The 24,509-nt window shown below is 40.3% G+C and overlaps 1 protein-coding gene across 6 annotated transcripts in view; it reads right to left on the bottom strand.

Moving 5' to 3' along the window:
- Positions 1-24,509, bottom strand: part of FILIP1 (filamin A interacting protein 1) — a 193,116-nt gene that overhangs the window by 137,614 nt on the left and 30,993 nt on the right. Inside the window, exon 1 of one of the 6 annotated variants that reach the window (XM_039529197.1) lies at positions 10,582-11,083. The exons of the other annotated variants lie outside the window; for them this stretch is intronic. The gene's annotated coding sequence lies outside the window, so the exon portion shown is untranslated. Of the gene's footprint in view, positions 1-10,581; positions 11,084-24,509 lie in introns of those variants that run through there. 6 annotated transcript variants of the gene reach the window in all.

Genomic DNA, 24,509 nt, shown 5'->3' with positions numbered 1-24,509 from the left:
TACCATAGTGCTCCCTTGTCTATAGTAGGAAGTTTTAGAAAAAATGTCCATTGGTGTATATGCAGAGTCAGAGTGTAGAGGAGGTTCTGCTAGCTTCTGATATTTTTACTACTGTACCATTTGTTAACACAGTAGTAAACCCACTGGTAGCTGCCCAAGGCCTTCCTATGCATCCCTTCTGCTGCAGCTCTGCCAACTGATATGTTTTTCTAAAGCTTCTTAATGTTGACATTACGTAGTTTATTTGCATGGGTTTCCCTTATTGCAACATCATGGAGACATCTCCCGTCTTCATTTCCCCTCTGATGCTCTTTCAATGCTGGCTAACTAGCTGTTTTCCCTGCCTCAGAGCATAGGCTGTCCAGCCACACTTCATTCTGTCTCCTTCCTCTGAGGCTCCATGTTCTTACCCCTCTGATCAACCAGCTTCTCTTCCCTCTTTATGCTGTAGAATCTGCTTTCCAAGACGGAAGAGGTTTAAACTATTTTAGGCCTAGTATTTGAACCCCTCACACTCTTTAATGTGTTTATCATCTACCCTGCAAGGTAGAGAAGAAACGAGACACAGACAGATAATGTGACTTGTCCAAGGTCTTGCAGGAAATCTGCAGTGGAGCTGGGGACTGAACCTATGTCCCTCAATTCCCAGAAAAGCATCCTAACCCTAGGACCATCCTGCTCATCCATTATTATCCTGAAGATCCGATATCACAGGATGAAAACTGTATAAGAGGGATGGACTGTGCATTCAGAACTGAGGGTGAATAGATCATGTAAGATCATCTGAATTTAGCAATGTGGCCTTCACCCATCAGGATATTGTCTTATTAATGGGAGCCACTTGTCAGATGCTTTGTCATGCCTCAAGTATCTCCACTTTAGTATCCTGAACTCATTGTTGAGCAAAATCTAAACATTGCCCCTCTCTGCATTTATGGCTGGCCCTGGAGCTATCTTTAGGTATTGCTTGCTTCCTCTGAAGGATTTTTTGAGATCACAGTAGCATCTTGTGGAACTGTTCCTGGTATATTTATTTCATAGCCAGCAATCAGGCCTTGCCAGTATCTTGGATTCTGTATATGTAAAACTCAGGCATAACCAGGACAGGTATTGAGCATTGGACAGCTAGTGGTTTTATTTGTGATGCATCTTTCCTGTGCTTCCTTTGTGATGCTTGCACTAATGAGAAACTCACAGTATTTCACATTTTTGCTTTTGCAGCACCTTGTAGGTTCTCAGAGAACTTTGCAGACATGATTGATTTATGCCTCACAATACTATTAGATAGAGAAGTATTCTTGACCTCATTTTGGAGATAGAGGCTGAAAAAGTGAGAGACTGTGTGACTTGCTTAGAGTGTCTTAGAGGGTATGCAGTAGAGCCAGAAATAGAATCCAGGATCACTCAAGCTAAGCTGTTTCTGTGGAAAAATCAGTTGATTGTATTACTGTCATTTAAGTGTTGTAAGTCTAAGCACCAGCAATACTAAGGGCAGCCCCACGCCTCAGTCCTCTGGTCTGCTCTTACTATTAGTTTTCTAATTTTTCCAGCACAAGTGAATAGATTCCCAAATTTAGGTTTCCATTCCTCTGACCCAAGCTAAAGGGTCTTGTTCTAGAAAGTGCCTTCTCACACTGACATTGGTAAGGAATTCCCTCTGTGCTGGTTTGTCAAATCCCATGCACACCAGTTTTTGGTTTGAGACCTTCAGCCCAAGGCTGGGATGCCTGTTCCTGGGACTGAGAAAAGGGAGTTTGGTTATCTGTTCTCTGGTATACACACTTTTTACTTCTCATGCCCTGGACCCTTTGCAAGAGCAGAATGGACAGAGCAGTCATTATCCTAATTGCCCACATAGTTTAGGGGCCCTGTCTCCCAGCCTTACTGGACCTTGTATGGAGTATATATGAGCTCTTTCAATCTGATCTTCTCTTTCAGAGGCCACCACCTCTATTCAGTGTCACTTTCTTTGAACCTCTTATCCCTCACAGTAGCAAATATGCCTGCTAAATAGCTACATTCCTCAACAAAGAAGCTCTACTATGGTCGAGGTGACCTTTCTATAATTGTTTGGGAAGACATATCACAACCTCAGGTTCTTCCCTTCAACAATTCTGAGTTTTGGCAGGTACAACAAGGGCTTGGAACACTCATATCAGAGTTGTTTCAGCTAGCTCAGCCTTCCAAGGTCCAATGGGCTTTTTTTTAAACCATCTTCATACCTATAAGTTTTCAGTGTCCTCTTATACAGAGACTCCCTCACTTGAACCTGTCATCTGTGCTTCACGGGCTGTGGGGCACTTGTATGAAAAGTTCCCATGGAACTGTTGATGCTGAAAGCAGGTCCTTTAGTAGTTATAGCCCTGTCTTATCTTATTAGATAATTAAGATCCCTAGTTATTGACTCTCCCGTCTTTGTTTTTTCACAGGACTGAGACTTTTGGGAAAATTAAGGCTATGTTTGTTGTTGTTTTTCATGGTCCAAGCAGAGAGGAAAGAGGACTCCTGGTTTCTAAGACTGCAATTAGTAGCGGATAGAAATCTTGTATAAAACAACTTGTAGCAGATGGGTAAACCTTCTTTGCAGGCTCATTACAGTAGAAGCCTTTCTACTTCTTGGGTTGAGAGAGTGCTAGCCTCATCCCTTTGAAATCAGCAGGGCTGCTTCTTGGTCTTTGCTTCACCCCTTCACCAACCACTACCAAGTGAACCTAGGCACATCTGCAGAGACTTTAAGCATAAAATAGCTGAAACTACTACTCAGGTTAATCAGTGTAGCCTCTGGGGACAGTGTTTGCCACATCTGCTTGCTATTCGGTTCCTCAGCGGGACAGGAGTAGAAGGAGATTTCAACATGGGAAGTTTACTCAGCCGTGAAAGAGTTTTTCAGCATTCCCTTTCTTCTATCCAGCATCCCTGCTGCACTTCCCTATTTACATGTTCATTTTACACTCCCTCTCTCTGATAGTCCTGATGTTTGAACTACCTAGAAGGATGAAAGGTGAACTCTGCTTCCATATATTTTCAGGCTTTTGATTTTCTTTACCTCCTTGCTTTCTGGTAGATGGCACCCTAATTCTAACTGTGCTGCACTGCAGGAGGGAAAGGAGGGATGGATAAACTCCTTTACCATAAGCAATCTTCCCCTAAGAACACTTTTTAAGTGAATGAGGACAGCAAAAGGAAAAAACACAGCTTTCAACTGCTGTTGCTTTTTTGCTCTTATGTAATTTCTGTTAGTACTTAACAAAAAGGAAACAAATTGTTTCACTGTTACTACTGAATCCTGAAACTGTGGCCAGAAACCCTGGACCTTCTCTCTGCTCTACTTTGTCTCTATGGCACAGTGAAGAGGATTGATTCCAATCCACTTACTGCTACTAAGGAAGTATCTCTCATTCTACTACATTCAAGCCTTCTTGATCCAGATATGATGGGAGACATGAGAGGAGTTTAGAGAAATGGGATTTGGGGTAACATTGTGACTCATGTGTTTATCACCTGACTGTGATACTAGCTGGGCTTGTCCTAACTTGTGGTAGCTACTGCTGAATCTGGCACTGGCTCCCAGTGCCTCAGTCTTGATGCTCTGCAAGGGGAACTTGAAGAACCCCTACCAGCTCCAGACTAGGAAACCTTGTTGCTGTGTGGCTCTGCATACAGGGGATCTCTCCATATTCTGCCCCCCTACAATCAACAGTGCTCAGGGAACTCTCCGCCTGGCATTTCTCACCCTGGGGCTAACAATTAAAATAAAGGGTATTCTCTTTTGTTACAAAGAGTTTTTCCAGAGATGGCAATTGAACTCCTCACCCATTTAAACTAAACACTGCTCTACCCTGCTTTTGGTAGAGGGGAGCTTGCTCCTCTGGAGGAGAAATTAGAGAAGAGAAGTGCTATAGGAATAAGCACTGTTATCTTTGAATGGAGTTGTGATTTCACAGGTGGTATGATCATAGTTACTGTCTTTTGACAAGTAGGGGTTTCTTCAGCATTTTATGTGCTGATTGTTTAGCTAAATGAGATTTTTGGTTAACCGAGGCTTAGACAAACAGAGTTTGAATGTACTTGAAATGACAGATCTCTGCCTAGAAGCTATTGTGAACCATTCAATGCTAACCACAAATGCTTTGCCACTTTTTCATTTGTGCCCAGGACTACATCTTTTAATAGCACAGTTAGTCTAGTGAACAATCTACATTATACAGTAGAAAGATAATAATAGCACTTGAGTCACATAGCTAGGTATTCAGGGAGCTTAAGAGTCCTGTCTGCAACGCTCACAAACTCTGAACAGGAGAGCAAATCACATCATTTTATTTTCTTTTAGTGTGTGTTTGTCAGTACAGTAACTACAAAGCTAATGGAAATTGCATCATTTCATTAAACATTCAGGTTGCTTCACTGAAATGGCATCATGAACTCACCACCCCTTCTCCTTCCTGTTGTCAAGCTGTTTGTCATTTAGTTACAAGGACGGGTACTAAAATAACTTTAGACATGAGTGCATTAGAACTATGAGACTCATGTAAGGGTCTGGGGGAAGACCTTCTTTTCAAAGGCCTCTTGGATAAACAAGGCAAGTTTGCAGTAATTCAGTTGTGCTGATTTCAGGAATCTGCTGCTTTCAATCACATTAATTTAGTTTACATTTTTTTTGAAAATGTAATACATTTGATAAAGTAATGGAAATTCTTGTAGTAATGCTACAGTACCTTTTTACTTAAAGTGACACTCTTAAAACAAGTTAATAAAATTCTCTACTTACAACTGTTGTAATTGTAACACCAGTAGAATCTAATTTTTCAGTTGTTTAATCTGTTAGTTTTATAAAGCAATGATATATGAGTGTGTGTATATATATATATATATATTCTCATGTATCTCTCAGTTAAATAGTTGATAGGTTGGTGCAAAAAAAAAATAATAATCCACAAACAAAACAAAACCACCCACCTCATCCCTAAATCCTACAGACTTTAGGGAAGAAAGATGCCCTTTAGATAAGAGACATTAGGTTCTAAAATACGACTTTTACTCTTTCCGTAGAAAAAAACCTTAGAACAGCATAAATCACACAACATTTATACAGATTGACATCATTTCCCCAAAAAAGGAAGTGCAACAAAAGCAGTTCTTACTGAACTAAAGTGCTGCTGGGGTTTAAATCAAATTAGACCTTATTGAAACTTCACTGTGGGTTTTTCTGTCCTTGGATCCCATTGGTTAATATCCACATGGAATAGGTCACTTCATATATTATTTTTAAAGTTTTATGAAGCAAAATGAAACTTCAGTTATTGTACAGAAATGTCCTCAATACACTCCCCTCCCCTTAATTCTGGCTTGCTCATGTCAGCTAAGCTGCAAGAGGTGGCCATTTAAGGGAAAAAATACAAGCTCCAGCTTATTTCCCTGTAGTTTGCATGTTTTTCTCCCACCCCCTCAGCAATACATTCTGTGATGCCAGATAGCATTTTTTAAAGAGAAAAAAACCTAACACTTCTGATTAACTTTTAGCTGCTAATGGCACATCTGCAGAATCAATGAGGTTTCCATTAACACAGCCTATTTTCTCCCTTTTCCTCTCAATTCAGTAGTATTACAGTTAGCAATTTCCTGTTCATTGGGAAAATAAATAAGCAATAGGGTTTTATTGCTACACAACACTGACCTCCACACACATCGTTTTTAAACCATTCTTTGATTGTTTTAATAACCATGGGGACAGTTAAAATGTCTCTTGGAATGAAGGAAATTCATAAATTGCAGAAATATTGTATAATTATGCTTTTAAGCTATGTGTTCTTCATAGCAGGACCTCTGAAAAGTGCCTAGCCCATTATGGTGGCTATTCCAATCTATATGATCTTATGAAGTCATCTTTGAATCTAGTACTTGTGGCTTTTGCTTCTTCTGGGTAAGATTTGGAGTGGTACACCAACAAAAGCATCAAGGCAAATGACAGATAAAATATCTTAAATGGAAAAAATCCTTTCATTCCCATTTAGTACGATTTTATGTAAGCACTGACTTTTTCCGCCTGACCTGGTAATGAATAAAAGTCTGACAAAAGTACAATAGTATTTGTGGGGAAATGAAAATGATAGATCTAAAAAATTTATGCTTCCCCAGAGGAACACTATTCCCAAATACATTAAGCACACTGAAGTCTTCAGTTACAGTTATTAGACTCAGTCCTGCTCCCATTGAAATTAATAGCAAAATTCCCATTGGGAGTCTTTCTTGAGAGCAGCATCAAGGCCTTCTACAAGAAAATATAGGTATAAGTACCCTGCCACCCTTTCCTCCCCCCAACCCCCCACCACACAGCCACAAACAATAGGCCATGGTCTGGATTATAAATAAATTTATATTTTAGTATCACCAATTCTATAAGAACAGTAGCTGCTGAGTGACAAGAGAGAGCTTGAGAAACCCTAATTCTTTTCTAGAAACCTGGCTTCCACTCCCGTTGTGTATCCCTGGAACTCAACAGCACTGCCTTTCCAAACAGGATTCTGAATATCAGTGTATACATTCTTCTGCCACTTTTATGTGATGAGTGGATTCTGAAGTTTGTCAAAAATATAAGTGGACAAATATTTTTAATGGTCAATGGGCAATAGATGAATGGAAATATCCCCATGGCAGATCTTTGTTAACACATTAGGACAGAACTGAAAACTGAGTTTGTGATTTATATATAGAAGTACTAAATGGGCTTTTTTATTTTAATGGAACCCTTATAAAATCATTGTCACAAATCATTTTCTGTTTAATTATAGTTCTTAATTCTTGTTCAGCATTTTCAGATACTAAATTTCCTCCATGTCATTTCATACTGGATTTTATACAGCTACCTTGCTGTGCATGGTATTTTACAGACATGTAAGAGGACATAGTCCCACCCCAAATAGAGTTGATGTTCTAAACCAGGGGTGGGAAAACTATGGCCACGGGTTGGATTGGGCCCATGAGCCATTTTAAGCCAGCCTGCAAGCCACACCACATGGTTTGGCCCTGCTCCAGCCAGGGTGCAGGGTCAGGGGCTGCACCACATGGCTCCGGGAAGCCGCGGCATAGTCCCGCTCTGGTTTCTACGTGCTCCAATGGCCCCTTCCAGTGCTCCAATGGGAGCTGCAGGGGCAGTGCCTGTAGATGGGGCAGTGTGCAGAACCACCTGACTGCACCTCCATGTAGGAGCCGGAGAAGGGACATGCCACTGCTTCCAGGAGCTGCTTGAGGTAAGCGCCGCTTGGAGCCTGCTCCTCTGAATCTCTCCCCAAACCCCTGCCTCAGCCCTGATCCACCTCCCACTCTCCAAACCACTTGATCCTAGCCCGGAGCACCCTCCTGCACCCCAAACCTCTTATCCCCAGCCCCACCCCAGAGCCTGCACCCACTCTTGTATCCCAACCCCTATTTTGTGAGCATTCATGGCCTGCCATACAAGTTCTATTCCTCGATGTGGCCCTTGAGCTAAAAAGTTTGCCATCCCCTGTTCTAAACTAATATGATGAGAAACAACACTAGACTATGAGAAAGGAAGGAGAGAAACAGGAAACTAGGGGGAAAGTAAAACAGCTCTTGGGAAAAGATTATTTGCAAAGAATTCAGCTGCTCTATTTTTCTTTAATGTTCCTGTGGGGGAGTGGATACTTGTTTGTTAATAACTAAGCACTTAGATCCCAGAGGCATGGTTCTACTCTCACTGAAGTTAACGGCAACATTCCCTTTGGCATTAATCATATGGATTTGGCCTCTGATTCAGCAAAGCACTTAGGCATGTGCTTAATTTAAGTATAAGAGTATTTCCATTGAATTCAGTGGAACTACCCACAAATGTAAAGTTAAGCTTGTGTGTAAATCTCTCCCAGATGAGGGCCCTAGCTTCCGCAGTGATGAGCACTATAGATGACCCATGGCTTGCTAGATTAGATTAATGTTTTAATATAGCCACTGACATAAGAGAGGAACCAGATAATACTAGAGCTGAGATTAACAACCCACAGAATGTAAAATGGTGGAGATAGAGGATCTGACAACTGATGTAGGCTGGGGCAGAACTCTGTTGAGCTTTGAAGGTGAATTCAAGGTCTTTGAGCCTGATGTGTAAAGTGACAGGGTCAGAATGGCGGGATAAGATGATTTTAGTTTTGTTTAGATTGAAGAAGAGAGGCCAAAAAGGAGGAAGTTGCTATAGTCAAGATAACTGAGCCATGAACCAGAGTGGTAGCAGTGGGTATTGAAGGAGAGGGCTTGGCAATCGTTAGCACCATTATGACACCATTTGTTTCCCTGTGGCTACAGGTTCTAGAGGCTCAAATAAGGATGCTGTAATACAAAGGACAAATAGATATGACTGAGAAAATGACTATCTGTGCTTATGCCTACTTATCTTCCTAGAGAATCTATATGGAGAAAAATACAGGCAACACCTGAAGAACCTTTTCTGTTCAATATAAAATTTAAGTTGGTTTCCATTCTGAAGAATAGTCAAAGCTATAAACAATCACAGTGAAACCAGCTGCTGAATGGCTACATTGCATATTTCACAGAGTTGATTGGAAAATCCCAGAGCCTCTTTCTGGACACCTGTTGAGAAGAGTAATTTTAGCCTGCGTGCCCATTTTAAAATGGAAAGAGAAGGCGGAAGACTATATAATCATGATTTTTCTTTGGATGGAAGTTGTCAGCAAACTATTTGAAAGTCACTTAATTTGACCAAGTTTTGGGGCTAATAAGACTAGCTTCCCCCTCCTCCCCCAAAAAAAAGATTTATGGAGGAAAATTAAAATTACAATATAAAATGACATAAAATTAGTCACATTTTCTCCCCAAGACTGTAGTTATCCATAAAATGAGAGGTGAATCTGCTGTTTCTTCTCAGCACTTTTAATGAATTATCTACCACTGTATTCAGGAAGAAAAGGACAAGATTTATTCTACTCTAATATCAATGAATATTAGAAAACAAAATTTAAACAATGAATATTTTCCACCTTACGGTTTTCTCTAGAAAAAAAAATAACTTGCTCAAGACATATCTATGCTCTCACGAAGTCTCAGAGTTTCCACCGTGAGCTTGAAAGAGGTCACAATAGAGCTGAAATAATTACCATTATTAACTTACGGGGTCACTAATTAACGCTACATGCAAAAGAGTTTATTTCTAAACAAGCAATGTGCCCCTTTTTAGGAAATAATCTGGTAAAAATGTAAAACATGATGTCTTTTCAGAATTCTTTCCTGGCCCAGCACTTCATCTTTTCCACTGTTTCACTGGCAGTTATATCCCCTGGCACTGCCAAGTCAGAATTGGTTTAGTGTATTGTTAGTTTTATCCAATTTGTAAACATTTCACAGCTGAACTATGATACTGACGTAACGTATCTAGTATGCCGGGATGCATCTAAAATCCATTTTGATAAAGTAAGAGACTCTAAACTTCCTGCAAGTGTCTCAGAGTCTATACCTTGAGTGTCAAACAAGGTAGAGGACCCAGTCAGCATATTTCTACTGAAAGAATCCCAGACTACAATCTCTTGTCCGTGCTAAAGGGATTTTTATTACTCCCCTAGTAATCTTTGCCTTCAGACCTTAATTGGTATGGTACAGGGAATAGCTTTTGTAATGAGTACATATTCCTTATCCATAAATGATAACATTCCCCTCTGTATAAAGAAAGCAGCTTTAGAAGGATATGGGTTAGTTTTTATTTGACCAAGCTGCTTTTGTCAGTTTTGACATAGACTAATCACTCTAAACAATTCCTGCTTAAATTACTTGGCAGTTCATGAAGCTGAAGAATACATGTTTTGAACAGATTTCTCTTGAGCTGTTAGGGAAAAAGGTTTAAGTACTGACTGTCTTCTCCATTATTTATTTTTTAAAAGAAACAATCAGTTAGTGGCATGAAAAAAATTACACAGTTTAAGAACACTCAGGAACTAAAATTATAAGGACTTTTTAAGGCGGCTCTGATCTGCAATTATCCAAGCAGCAATTTGATATTATACATATCAGAGTAGAAGCAGAAGCACTTAGAGCTGTTGTCACAAGGGCAGAACAAAATGTGCCAGGTGACACTAATATGCTTAGAGTTATGGGAAAAAAACAGAAAAATAGTTCAGCCACTGTATGGCTATTTCTTCTGGCTTACTACATAGGCTGTTAGTTTTTATAGCGGTTAAATTTTATAGCGGCTGCTAAGGGACAATAACCACTTTATTATTAAATCTTGGTGTGTCTTCCGACAGTATGAGTTTACAAAAACAAATGTTGAAAGTCTCAATCCATATTCCTTTTTCATGTGATTACTAGCTAGTGTCACAAGTCTAGTTTCAACCAAGTTTCAAAAAATGGTCTGAACAACAGTTTGATTCTCTATTAAAACAGCAACAAAAAAAATAAAAAGAAAGACACGCTTAACTTCCTATTTTAGCTTTTCTTGACTGAATTTTTCCAATCAGTAGAAGACTGATCACAGAAGGAAAAAAAGACAAGCAGCTTTCACATGAAAATATATAAATCACATCTTGCAAAGCTAATGAATTGGAATAGTTAGTTCATTCTTACCTGACAGCAGCAGGAACCAAGGAACGTATCCTACAATGTCAGTTTGTTCTTCGTAGATCACAGCAGCTTGCTCCACACTACCCAGGCAGATTTAAGACCTGGAAAAGTATCCAGTGCAGAAGCACCCACGGAGATAAGCTTTTCCCACTCTTCTAGGTCTACCAGCAGTTGAAGTAATGCAGAAAATAGGGTAGGGAGCAGAAGAGGAACGTAGTTTCTCCTCACAGAAATCCCAATCAGGAGAAATACGAGGTATGCTGTCTGTCTGTCTCACACCCAGACTTTTGTTTTAAAAAAATTTCAAACTGTTGCTAGGTGGTGTTAGGCTTTGGCAGTTTAGTTCTCAGATTGTATTTCCCCTCTTCTGCTCTCTTCACACACTGTTACAGCAATGACTTTGTTGAGCTCAGCTCGCTTGTTCTATATTTAACCAGTGTTCTCAGCAAGTCAAGCCTGTCAACAGCTGAGAAGTTTGAAGCAGGCTTTGCTGAGTTCCTCAGCTGCTGAGTTATCAGTGGATGTAGAACTGCATTGCCTGACTACTACGTTAATGAAAAATTGTGGTGCAACTGTCAAATATTTTTAATGCCTTCCAGTGACTTCACTGGAGTAATTACTGTTTTAAGCAATACATAGAAGTTCTGTATTTGGGAATATATTTTAGAATGTTAGAAAGATACTTGTGTTGATACTCATATTAACGTCAAATCAATTTACACAGTAAAGAGTTTAAGAAAACCTAGGATGTTTGTAATTTGAAAGGTATTCCCAGTCCTTGCAAAAAATAAATAAATCACACATTGGGAAAACATTTTAAAATATGTTTATTCTGAGTAAATGAGTAAACCATTTTCTGTTTGCACAGTTCAAATGTATCAAGCTGGCATGAAGATATAATGAAAGGCTTAGCTAGAAAGTGTTCAGAGTCACTTCTATTATGAATAAGACAGTATCAACTGTCTTCTTCCACTTGAACATTGCTGTTGTGATCCATCCCTTCATTACCTCCACATTGGAGTATGTCAGCTCTCACTAGGAATGAAGGTGAAAGCCGGAAAAACTCCAATTTGTGCAGCACACAACAGGCAAGAAAGAATCAGGAACACATCACACTAGTGCTCTGCCCACTACACTGTCTCTGCATTTGCTTCTGGATCTAAATCATTATCCTAGTTCTTAAAGTCCCTTAACAGCTTGAAGCCTGACAACTTTAGAGATTGCCTCTCTATCTACAAACCATTGACACAACTACACTGTCCAGGGAAGAGAAGCTGCAGTTGACAGAGACCAGAGCATAGTTCTCCAGTGCTGGAGTGACATTCTCTGCAAATGGCCCCTGGCAGTAAAACTCTTAACCACAGGAGTTCAGTCTGAGCCTAGCCTGTTTTTAGGATGCAATTGAAAAATTAATCTCTTCCCAAAAGCCTTTCCCCAGTAACCTTCCCTGGCATCTTTCCTTGTGGTCTGAGGAGGGGGAGAGAAGGAACAAAGAATAGAGTGGAGAATAAAGGAGAAAGACACACTGGGGAAAATACTGATTCATTTGTTATTAATTTGTTTATGTTAGTACCTCCTATGTGCTAATCACTTTCCAGACAAGCTAGGCAAAAGAAAGGAATAGTTCCAACTCATAATCCAAGGACTCAGACAAGTAGACAAGACAGAGGGGACATGATAACAGTCATCAAGTAATGTATGTAAAAGATTGTTATAAAAAGGAAGGTGATCAATTGTTCTTCTTAACCACTGAGGACAGGACAAAAAATAATGGGCTTAAATTGTAGCAAGGTAGATTGAGGTTAAACATTAGGGAAAACTTAACTCTACAGGTAGTTAAACACCGGAACAAATTACCTAGGGAGCTTGTTGAATGCTCATCATTGGAAGTTTTTAAGAGCAGGTTAGACTCCAGTCCCCTGCACCAAAGCAGAACTATCGAGGTCCCTTCCAGTCCTGCAATTCTGTGATTCTATGATATTACCCTTAGCTTGTGTTCTTGGTGCTTAGACCTTGTATTGATGGATTATAAATACTCTCTATGCTTAATGTGTCAAGTAGACTTTATTTTGGTGACCTAGTAAGAGCTAATACTTTCTCATTATATATTTAAATATTTGGCTTGGGTAGAGGAATAATAAGACTAGAATATAGTTAAGAATTTTTATAAGCATAGAGATCACTGGTTGGTGGAATTTATCTAAGTATTAGAAGACATTGAAGTCAGGAGATTTGGGTCCTATTCAAAGCCCAGTGTCCTGTACTCACTCTTTGAACTTTGACAAGTCAATACAGCAACATTTTAAAAGAAGCCTCAAATTTTGAGCGCTTCAGAGTTAAAATTGAGTTACCTAAAATCACCGAACACTTTTTTGAAGATTTTGGCCTTAACTTCCCTGTTAATGGATATGCTACTGCCAATATTGCACTAACTACAATAAAGTTCAAGCAAACAATACACTAACACTGAATTCTTATGAAAATTCAGCTTTAACTCACTCCTTCTGCTTTAGGAGGTGCTACAATATGGGAGACCAATAAAATCACCCAGGCCAGTGGTTTGCAACCTGTGATGAAAATCTTCTGATGAAGTAAATCTGCTCAGCATTGTGCAACTGCAACCTTAGCTGCCAGAAATGCACCATAAAGTAGTGTGCAATTCCTGTAGGGCTTCCTACAATCTGTGCCTCATTTGTAGTACTGTGGAAATTTGAACAACGGAGTCTGAAGCAAACATGAAGATAGGTTGCAATGGTATAGTATAGGATCATAATATGAAACAAAGAAAAGCTGAGAACCTCTGACCTAAGTACACTGGGATATAAAGGAAGTAATTGTTTGCATTTGTGGAGTTATCAGACCGACAACCACATGAAAAGTTTGAACATATGGAAGCTGTTTTGTGTTTATTTCCAATTATTTATTTTATGGGGGAAATGTTTATAAATGGATAGAGAGAACAGCAGCAAAACAAGCTACCAAAGGTAATAGTGGAAGAGACCTCTTGGTTGATCTACTAGCCCCACACCAACTGGAGGTAATAGTATCTCCTAAACCACCACTTTCTAAGATTCCTGTTTTCCAGAGAAGAAAGCCAACAGAAAGAGATAAGCACTGCTGCTACAAAGCTTGCAATGGCAGTTAAAGACATGGCAGTTATTGCAATAGCAACACTAGAAGCAGGGGACCGTGCTTCATCAACAACAAAACTTGCTGCCCCATTATCTTTTCCACCCACTGACCATGCCTTTTATTCATATCTAATTTGTTGGGAGTCTGCTATCAGCTCTCTGCCTACAACTTAGTAGCACTCATTAAGGTAACTATGGGACAGATTCTACCACTTATACTCATGTTAAGTAGTACTTTGCTTTGAGATTATCTTGATTGATTTCGATGGGACTATTTGTGAAGTTGTGTACTATTCAATGTGAAGAAAGGGTGGCAAAATGTGGCCCTACAGAAATCAAGAAAGTCATCATAATCAATCACCATCTTTGAATGTAATGTTACCTGCAGACATTTAGGGTACGTCCACACTACCCGCCGGATTGGCAGGTAGCGATCGATCTATCGGGGATCGATTTATCGCGTCTCATCTAGACACAATATATTGATCCCCGAACATGCTTCCCATCGACTCCAGAACTCCACTAAGGTGAGAGGCGGAAGCAGAGTCGACAGGGGATCCGCGGCCATCGAGCCCACACAGTGAGGATGGGAGGTAAGTCAAAATAAGATACATTGACTTCAGCTACGCTATTTTCATAATTGAAGTTGCATATCTTACATCGATTCCCCCCGCCCCCAGTGTAGACCAGGCCATAGGGATGATCATCATCAAACACACAGTCTACTAAGGATCATTGTGCCAGCCAGAGGGCCCGTGGTAGATAATTTATCACCAGGCCTTGTATAGTGAAGTTCCAACATCTGGCTCAATCTTGAGAGTCCACAAATCTCTGGGGTGGCCATACAAGTGGCACCAGGTAGGGTCAGGGTATGCAACCCTTTGTGTTTTGAGGTTAGAGTTTGAGAGCATGGTGTGCTGGCATCTTTTTGTCCACCCTGGTGATGTGGCCAAAGGGCATGGAATGCCGCTTTTGAATAAAATGAGCAACTGAAGGAAGGCCAGATCTTTCTGAGATTGTGACATGTGCGCAAAGTCAAACCACTTTATGCTCAGGATTTAGCGCTGATAGTACGTATGAAATGCCTCTGGATATAGAGAGATGACTTTCACAAATTTTGCACATCACCTTTTGTGATTTCTGCCTAGATCTTGGGACATTTGCTATTACCTATGATGATTATCTCTAGAACGGAGGTTTGTAGGCCTTCTCAGTAACCTAAAAATCTCACTAAAAGTTAAAAAGCCTGAAGTGACCACAGGTTACTGCACTGTTTAGTAGCAAAAAGCATTAATGGCCTCACCTTATCTTTCACTATCCTAGTTACTACGTATCACCAATGCAATGCTATACTTTCACGCAGCTATTAAAACAAAGGGTCAAACCCATAAAGAAATGGCAATAGGGTTGCAAAAGCACAAGCTGAAGGCAAAATGATGTGTCCAGTTCTGGTATCCAGGCTTCAAAAAGGATTTGAAAAATTGGAAAGGGTTCAATAAAGAGCTACAAGGATGACTTGAGGTCTAGAAAACATTCCTTATAGTAAAGACTTAACTTTCTCGGAGATTGAGCTTTATAAGAGGTTGGTCCCAGTGTACAAATACCTACATGGGAAAGATATTTCTGATAATATAGGGCTCTTTAATCTAGCAGACAGCCATAATTGATGCAATATTTGGAAGCTGAAACTAGACAAATTCAGACTAGAAATAAGATAATTACTTTCACTATTAAAATGTGTAAGTAATTAACTATTGGAACAACTTACGTAGGAACATAGTGGAATCTCATCACTTGAAATCTTTAAGTCAAGACTGAATGTCTTTCTGAAACATGCTCAGTGCTTCTCATCTAGTGGGTTTTGACTCCCAATGGGGCCCATGAAAGGCAAACGGTAAGGTGTTGATAATTTTATTACAATCTAATGCAAAAAAAAAAAATCTCATTTCCCCACTTCCCACTCACTCAGATCCTTCATGGTTAAGTATTATCTGTCATCCACTTGATACAAACACACATAATATATGTGTTTCAATATTAACTTTGATAAATTTTTTAACTCTTACTTTAACAGTAAATGTAAAGGGATCATGATTTTTTTTAATTTCAAATAAGGGCTTATCAACCTGAAAATATTGAAAAACACTGTTATAGCTCAAACAAAAGTTATAGGCTTGATGCAGAAATTACTGGGCAAAGTCCTAGGGCTCGTTTTAAGCAGGAAGGAGGTCAGGCTAGATAGTAATAATGGTCTCTTATGGCCTTAAAATATCTATGAATCTATGTAATGTTCTTTTAGAAGGCAGAATATAGAATAGGGATTTTATCATCATTTTATCTGCCCATCACTGTGACATCTGAGCATATCTTATTTCCTGCAGCAATGAGGGTGCCTAGCATATAGTCTTTATTCCTTGTTGCTGTTTAAATATTTGGCTCTTTTGAGTAAGAAATATGTATAGCTTTATTTCCCTGTGCCTTGCGGGAAACCCATTAATGACACTATGGTATTAGTAAACATTTAGTGTAGTGCTTTTGATTTACAGAAGGGTGAGAGTAGTGCAACATTTTGTTCCCTCTAAGTTAGTCAAACTAAAATTGAGATCTAGTACTTTGGGGTCCTCAATTTTTATGACTGTGAGCAATAGGACTCATGGGAATAAAAAGCATGTTGTTTTAGATTCTGCTACTGCCTTTGGCTCTCTCTTGGCTTCTTTATATTCCCTTTCTGGCTTATAAGAAGTTTTTTGGTCATGTTTGGATCAGTGTTGTCTTGGCCCTGGGCTGTCAATTGTGTATTTTGAGAGGGTGGATTTTTTTTTCCCCATTTTTCCAGGTACTACTGTTACCTCATAAATGCTGATATTGCTTTCTAGATACTGGATCTGCCATATTCCCAGCCCACCCAAAAATGTGCTCCCTCAATATCAAAAAATGAAACACATCTTTACCTTTTAGCTCACAGAAATAATTTAGTTACCTAATCTATAATCCTGCAAAATTCATGGAAGTCAATAAAATTGTGTAAGATTTCACAATGCAAATATTTTCCCTAAATTATGTGAATTATTGTGTAGGAAACAAAGTGAAAAAATACACTTAATCAGTTCTACTAACGGTGGTTCATATTTCTATATATTTGCTCTCCTTATCCTGATAAAATATGTGCCTTTTAATCTAAGTTTACCAATAGTATGTATGTGAACTACATGCAGGGACTCAGTCACTCAGGTGCCTTACCAAAAATAAACTTCCTGATGCTCCTAAGTAATAAATCCAAACTTCTGATAACAGGAACATTGAGTGCAGTTTTATGGTCCTTGCGGTACTTTTTTTTGGGATACTTTAATCAATGAGTTATAAATAGTGAATCTTCCATTTCCTTCTTTCACAGGCTATTCTAAGCCATATTCTGCTTTCAACTGTGCCAAAGCTATTGTGGATTGTTGTGTTACTTAAGTGAAAGTTATGTTGTCAAGCTCTGTCATTTCAGTTATTCAAAAGTAGTATTTTACCTTAGCTATTTTAGCATTTAGCCAACAAAAATATAGCATTTAGAGGGACTTCTCCTGATAAAATGAAATAAACCAAAGATGGCCAGGAACACATACAAAGGTATGTAAGTTGGTCAAAAACATAAGTTACATACATTCATAGCTTTTAAGATCCTCTGGCACAATGGAACTCTCAACATAACAGTAAAGCTCATCTGAGTGGGAAACAGACCTTTCTACAGAATGGTCTGAGACTGTGGAGTAAACTCCCTAATAAAAAAAGTTACTACCTGTTCTGTAACTGTTCTTCTTCAAGACATGTTACACATGTCCATTCCACTTCAGCTGTGTGTGCACCAAATGTGTGAATGTTGGGTGCTTTTCCCTTAGTGGGACCCATTGGGGCAATGCATGCACCCCCTACTGCTTTATGCTGGATAAAGGACAAAGCCACCCTGACAACCTTCAGTTCATTTTTACCAGACAGACTCCGATATTGTAAAATCCAGGACTGCCCCTGTAAACGCTTTTCTTTGAACCGAGAAGACTGACTTTTCCTCATTTATCAGAAGCCTCAGCACCCTGAATATGGACTGAATCTTGGTCACGCTGAATTCTACCTGGCTCTTGGACTGACCTCTCACCAACCAGTTATACGGGTAGGGAAACGCTTGAACTCCTGTTTTCTTTAGGAACACAACCACCATTGCCAGGCATTTTGTAAATACTTCCAACGTCATGAATAGGCCAAAGGGGCAGGATTCTAAACTGGTAGAGTTAGGGTCAACCAATCCCACTGAGGAATCTCCTATGGATTTGATATATTGCCACATGGAAATGTGTCCCCCCTCAAGTCAAGGACAGCTACAAGCTGGACCCAGGGAGGGGATAAGGGATGCTGGAGTGGCCATATATATTTATTTAGCTCTCACAGGTCTAATATGGATTGGGGCCTCTTTTTGCCTTTGGAATTAGGAAGTGGTGTGAACAAAACCCTTTCCCTCTGTGTAAAGGAGGAACCTCCTCAATGGCTCCCAACCAGAGGAGAGACTGGATCTCTCACAGGAGGACCTCCTCATGAGTGTGGTCCCTGAAGAGGTACTGTGAAAGAGGTGGGGAGGGAGGGATAGAAATAACTGAAGGCTGTATCCCAATTCCACCAGGCTTAGGACCCACTGGTATATACTAATATTGGTCCAAACACTTAGGAAGTGGGATAGAAACAGGGATAAGAGAAGCTTGACATACCGCTTGGCATTCCCAGACTGTTTGGACGGGCTTGCTGCAGATAGAAAGTTAGGTGGTGATCTCCTCCTATGACTCTTCCTTTTTCTCCTCAACTGGACACATTGCTTAGGCACACAGGGCTGGTAACAGTGGAATGGTGGAGGGTGAAATTGCTTCTTTTAAAGGAGTGGAATATAAATTCATAAAGACTGTGAAGCTTATCAGTCCACTGGGAAAAAAGGCTCAGCTCCTCAAAAGTGAGATTCTGGACAGTCTGTTTGGACATCCTGATGAAGGCCTGATGATTGAAGCCATGAACACCTATGCATTCTGATAGCAGATGCCATGGTCTTGGCTACAGAGTCTGCCCCATCCAAAGCAGTCTAAAGAGAGGTCTTAGCAATCAGCTCTCTCTCATCCATTACTGCCTGAAATTCTTGTCTGGCATCCTCTGGTAACTTACCTGCAAATGTGAGAATGTTGTCAGAGAGAGAGAGAGAAATCATACCTCCCCACCAAGGCTTGCTGGCTCAAGATATGAAATTTAATCCTGCCCTAGAATAAGTTCTTCTACTAAAAAGACTGCATTTCTTTGCCACTCTTGACTTTGAGGTAGAAGCAGGAAGGAGACACCCCTTCTTGTTCAGTGCCAAAACCACCAAAGACCCAGTGTTTATGTGTGTGTATACCTGTGTGAGGGGCCTGGTACCTCTGTTCAGTCCTTTTGGTCACTGGAGGCAGAGAAGATGGTGTTTGCCACAAAATCCTTGTGGGCTCCAAAATGTCCTCTGTGATGGGTTGAGCTAGTTGGGAGGCCCTGTTGAGCCCAAAATGTCCACCAATTGATATAAGCTCGCTTGAACTACCTCCATTTGTATGTCCATGGAGGAAGCCACCCTCATAAATAAGTCCTGTTCTGCCCTGTAATTATCCTGAAGAGGTGAGGACATACTAGACACCACTGCCTCAGCAGGGAATGGAGAGAAGGTACCCAAAACAGATTGAAGTATAAACACATAACAGGTATATTTATAACAGTTATAACCAAACTAACAGAAGCCTACCAAAAGAAGACAATTCTACTGCACATGCTTCTATGTCTGGGGAGAGGATGAAAGAGCAAATACCAAATGACGTCACATTGTTTATGCACTACTGGAAGGCGTTCAGGAACTACAATTATGAGAGTGGTATAAAAACATATATAGAATAGAATTAAAGCCAGAAGAAACTATTATGATAATCTAATCTGACCTCCTGAACAACACAGGCCATAAAATGTACCCATCCAACTGAGTAATTTATGATTTAACTATAGCACATCTTTTAGAAGGATTTTTTAAATCAAGACTGGATTTCCAAGTGATGGAGAATTTACCATATCTGCTCCAAATGTTAATTACACTCACTGTTAACAAAAGTAATTGCAATTTATTTCCACCTTGAATTTTGTTTACTTCAATGTCTAGCTACTGGATCTTGTTATGCCTTTGTCTACTGAGTTAAGGAGCCTTCTAGTACAGTAACTGATGTCTTCTCCCTACGTACATTATAGATGCTGATGAAGTCACTTAACTTTTTCTTCAGTAAACTAAATATACTGAGGACTTTTAGTCTCTAAGACATTTTCCATACTATGAAAAGGAGCCACTCAGATTATTCTCATCTATAAACAAAAGCCTAGTGCTCCAAATCTGACACATTGGATTATACAAGGAACAATTTGCAAACTTAAAATATCTGCTTAAAAGGCTGCTTGAAATTTGCTTCATAATGATCACAGTAGTCCTGCAATTTCAAGTATTTATTGGTGCACTGTTCAACACTCAAAGGTATTACACTGAATTTCTACAGAATTTTAATATAAAAATCATCTTGTGTGTAACACCAGAATGAAGCTCACTTTCCTAACTCTCATTCTAAAGGGTCAGAAGAATGCACAGAAGCAACAAGCTGATAAATGACTCTTTTCAATCACATGCAAAGGATACAGCAAATAACATTGTAAGCATTGTTCTTCCTCAATAAAACAAACATTTCACTTTTTAGTTTCGTCTCGTGCTGTAACAAGAAGCAAGTTATGAGGTGGTTGAGGACCTGATAAAGCATCTTTTTCATTGCTGATTAATTCTATTCAGGGTAGTTAATCCCATACTGGTTTTGAAAAATCAGACAAGTTTTAAGACTGCTGTAGCTTCATTGAAGTTATTGCAACAGTGATTTACACTACCTCAGGGTCTACCCACCTATCTTTAAAAAGGCTTAATTTCTCTTTATCATCTTCTCTTCATTAGGTCAAGCAACTTGCAAGCAAGCCCAAATTACTCAAATGAACATTTTTATTATTTACTTCATAATATAAAAGTAAGCAGAAACAGGGAAAGGTTTGTTTCCTATAGCCCTGCTCTTTACTGTCTCTCCTATAATATTGTTGCCCCATAGCCTAGGTGGATAGGCAGTATTCAAGGCCTTGATGGGTTGTTTCCATTAGTAGAATAAACTGATTATACAAGTCAGGTATTGCTTTGATGCAATCTTGTTTATTTATAAAGAATGTACACAAAGTCCTTTTCCCTAAACATAGTTGGCAGGACCGGCTCTAGGCAACAGCAAAGCAAGCACGTGTTTGGGGCGGCACATTTCCAGGGGCGGCATTCGGGCCAACGTCTTCAAAAATTCCAACATCAAGCCCCAGCTCTCCTTGGGCAACAAAGTGCCCACCAACTGCGTGGACGTGGCAGGCAGCGACCCTCCGGGCTACTGCTACAAAGTCTGCCTGACCCCAGAGTCCACCAAGAGTGACTTCATGTTCCTAAAGCCCTACTGCCCAAGTCTCCCGAGGAACAATGAAAAAGCCACTGAGAACTTACCAGGGCCGGGAAGCCCTGAGCAGCCAACAACACCATCAATGCCACCAGCCAGGTAACCCTGCGCTGCAGCACAGCCAGTGGGGCCCAGTGAGACTCCCCGGGAGAGAGGGCCATGAAATACCCCTTCAAGGATTAACCCGGCTTTCCCCATTCTTCTCTCCCTTCCCCTGCCCCCTTGGAAATGCATCTGAACTGGGAGAAATTCTTTCATTCAGGCACAACTTTTTAAAGATAATTACCCAACCCTTTGATCAAGTGGCAGTGTTGGAATTAGTACCCATCAGACAGGAGGCAATTCTCCAGAACGCTCCTTACCCATTTCAGTTAATGATTTGAGGAACGTCAGGCTCATTTTAAATTAGCGAAAGTAGCAGAAAGCGTTCAGAAGCAGCAGTCCAGCTCCTATTAAGACTGAAATATGAAGCGTGCCCAGGAAAGCCAAGGGCTGTCTCAAGAGATAACTGTCCCCTTCTGAGGGCTCTCACTTAGCCTCCAATCATGGCTGCACAACCCTGTAGCCTTCCTTCAAGAGACCCAGATGCGACACCAGGGCAGCAAAGCAAGCAGTGATTTAAGCCTCTTGAAATTTCACTCTCTATTCTGTATTTCCCCTCTGCACATATTACAGGCGGCACAAATTACTGAGGTGTTCTAGTGGCCCAGGGGGCTTTTCAGCTCCTTTGTCTCAACAAGAAATTCAGGCAGATACATCCGACTCAAGCAGATTCAGATGCAGTCATTGCCCAATGCTGCATCAGTACCACACCCAGTCAAAAAACAAAACAAAACATTGCAAAGTGCAAACGTGTAAAAGCCCCCCAACGGGGAGAGGGGAGCAGCAAAAAATGTTTTGCTTGGGGCAGCAAAAAACCTAGAGCCGGCCCTGATAGTTGGAACAAACAGTCAGCAGTTTCCTTGCTCACAATTTCCAAGCCTGCCTTTCCACCCAGTACGCTGCCCAAAAGCACCTCTGTTGGTTTCCTCCAAAGGCCACAATCACACTGCTTCCCTTGCTGTCTGCTCACTGTCTGGTTCCCTTCTGCTTCTCACACACAGAGAAATATAGCTCCATGCATCTATGCCCCAGCACCTGCATTTTCAGTCAGTTCCAGGGAAACCCCTGTCATTCTGAGTGGCATCTTGTTCAGTTCATCCCATGTGCTCCAGTGGCTTCTATTGTTTCAGATATCTTACTCCATAAGGGAACTTAATTTCTTCCTCCATTTAGCTTGAAATGAAAGGTGGCTAACAATCCATCAGCTTCTTTGAGTTCTGTGATTACTCACAGATCGAAGACACACTTTTTGGCAGCCATCAACACCTTCCAGCACAACAATGAATGATTCATCCACAAGTAAAATGCAGCAACCTCTGGGGTGAAACATGGCAATTTTAGTGCACTTTTAACACTGTATATCAGAGAAAGGGAAGAATAATTTTGTCCAAATGCAGTAGAATATTTTAGATCATCTGAATGAATTACCAAAATTGGAATTTGACTAGACTACCAAGATTAGCACTGCTATTCTTGCAAACAGGTCTCTTTCATGTCCACAAGCGACCAGGACCGTGGCTTTACTTCTCATCCAAAAGGCAGCACCTCCATTAGCACAGTGCCACCTATCAACACGCTGGAGTTTTTGTTCAGTATTAATTCAAAGAGAATTGTACCAAGTACTGCAGCACCAATGCTGCATTCTGACATCACCTGGGTTTTCTTTGGATGCTTCCATTCAAATGCTGACCCACCCCCGCCTGCTTTGTTTCAGATATTTGAGATCACCATCTGACATCATAAGGCTACTGTATAACAGATTTTGTTGGATGAGCCTAAATTCACTTCAACACTTATGGATATGTCTATGTTGTGGCTGGGGGTGTGAATGGCCACTTGTATAAACATACCCTAGCTGTACTCTAGCTAAGCTTGCTAAATATAGAAGCGAGGACACCACAGCACAGGTCTCAACACCAGCTACACAAGCCTGCCTGCCTGCCTCTCAGCCACGGAGCTACGTACTCACTTGTGCAGCCGTCACTGAAGCCTGCACCACAGTGTCCTCATTTCTATTTTTACCAAGTTAGGTAGAGTACAGCTAGTGCAGGCACCTTTACGTAAGCTGCCATTCACTGCACCGGCTACATGTAAAAGTTCCCTATGTGCCTGATTCTGCTGTGGTTCAATTCCTGGGGAGAAATGTTTAGTTTAATCATTTGATTAGTTCATTAGCTTCAGTGGATTTACTCAAGGTATATGCAAGGGCAGAATTTGGGTCACAAATCTCTTTTTAGATATCTGATTATTTATAGTACATGAATATTAGTTTTCTCATAGTAGCCTTTAAGTGAAGAGGGATTATACATTAATATGCCTATCAAAAGTTCATGTTAAAAAATATCTAGGCTAAGTTCTTGCAAATCAACCTAGGTAAGAACCTTCCTAAAAACCTGCCCCCAGCAAGGGTTGGGTCCTCCCCAGTTTGGAGAAAGCGTCTTGGCTCCCTGAAAACTCCCTTCAGACAGGAGTCAGAGGTGCACTCCAAAGGATACAAAAGTACTCTATGCATATACCTCTGCATAGGCTGTTTGTGCTCTTTCCAAGAATAAGCTGTGTGTGTTGACAAGGCAGAGGAGAGACTCTGTAAGGATGAGAAGGATGAAGAGGGTATCCAGAATACAGAAATACTTTCATATTTGTGGGGGCATTTATGCACTAGGCCAGAATTTGGCCTTTTGCTTGATTCTATTCTGTGCAATAAATTCAAGAATATAATCTCCACGAAGTATCAGAGAGACACAGAATTGGTTTAAGTATAAAGAAGGGAGGAGTGTATGTACATTAACTTGTGAATCTGTCAAACTGTTCTACAAACATTGGGCCCTCTGTTTTCCATTTACCACTGTATCGTCCTATTTTACATTTTTTGTATGGTTAGGGAGAGGATTCTGCTTAAGTATTTCTTGCTACTTCCTATTTAACAGTCTGGGAAGCACTAGTGAAAGGAATTAAATTGTAGTTGCCTTCAATGGCATGTATATGTATGACTTGTCAGTGGTTTACAAAAGTGAAAAGTATCTTCCACAACACGGTCCTTTTAAAGCAATACTATCTGGAACACAGTGCTCAAAGTGCAATTTACAGGAAAGGCTAGAGGTAGCATTGGGGTTTTTTATTGCCTAGAGAAAGGCTAGGAGAATTTAAAATTAGT

The sequence above is a fragment of the Mauremys reevesii genome, linkage group 3 (genome assembly GCF_016161935.1).
Source record: "Mauremys reevesii isolate NIE-2019 linkage group 3, ASM1616193v1, whole genome shotgun sequence".
NCBI lineage: Eukaryota > Metazoa > Chordata > Testudines > Geoemydidae > Mauremys > Mauremys reevesii.
The sequence above is the reverse complement of the archived record's forward strand: the minus strand, read 5'-3'. Positions and strand labels throughout refer to the sequence as shown.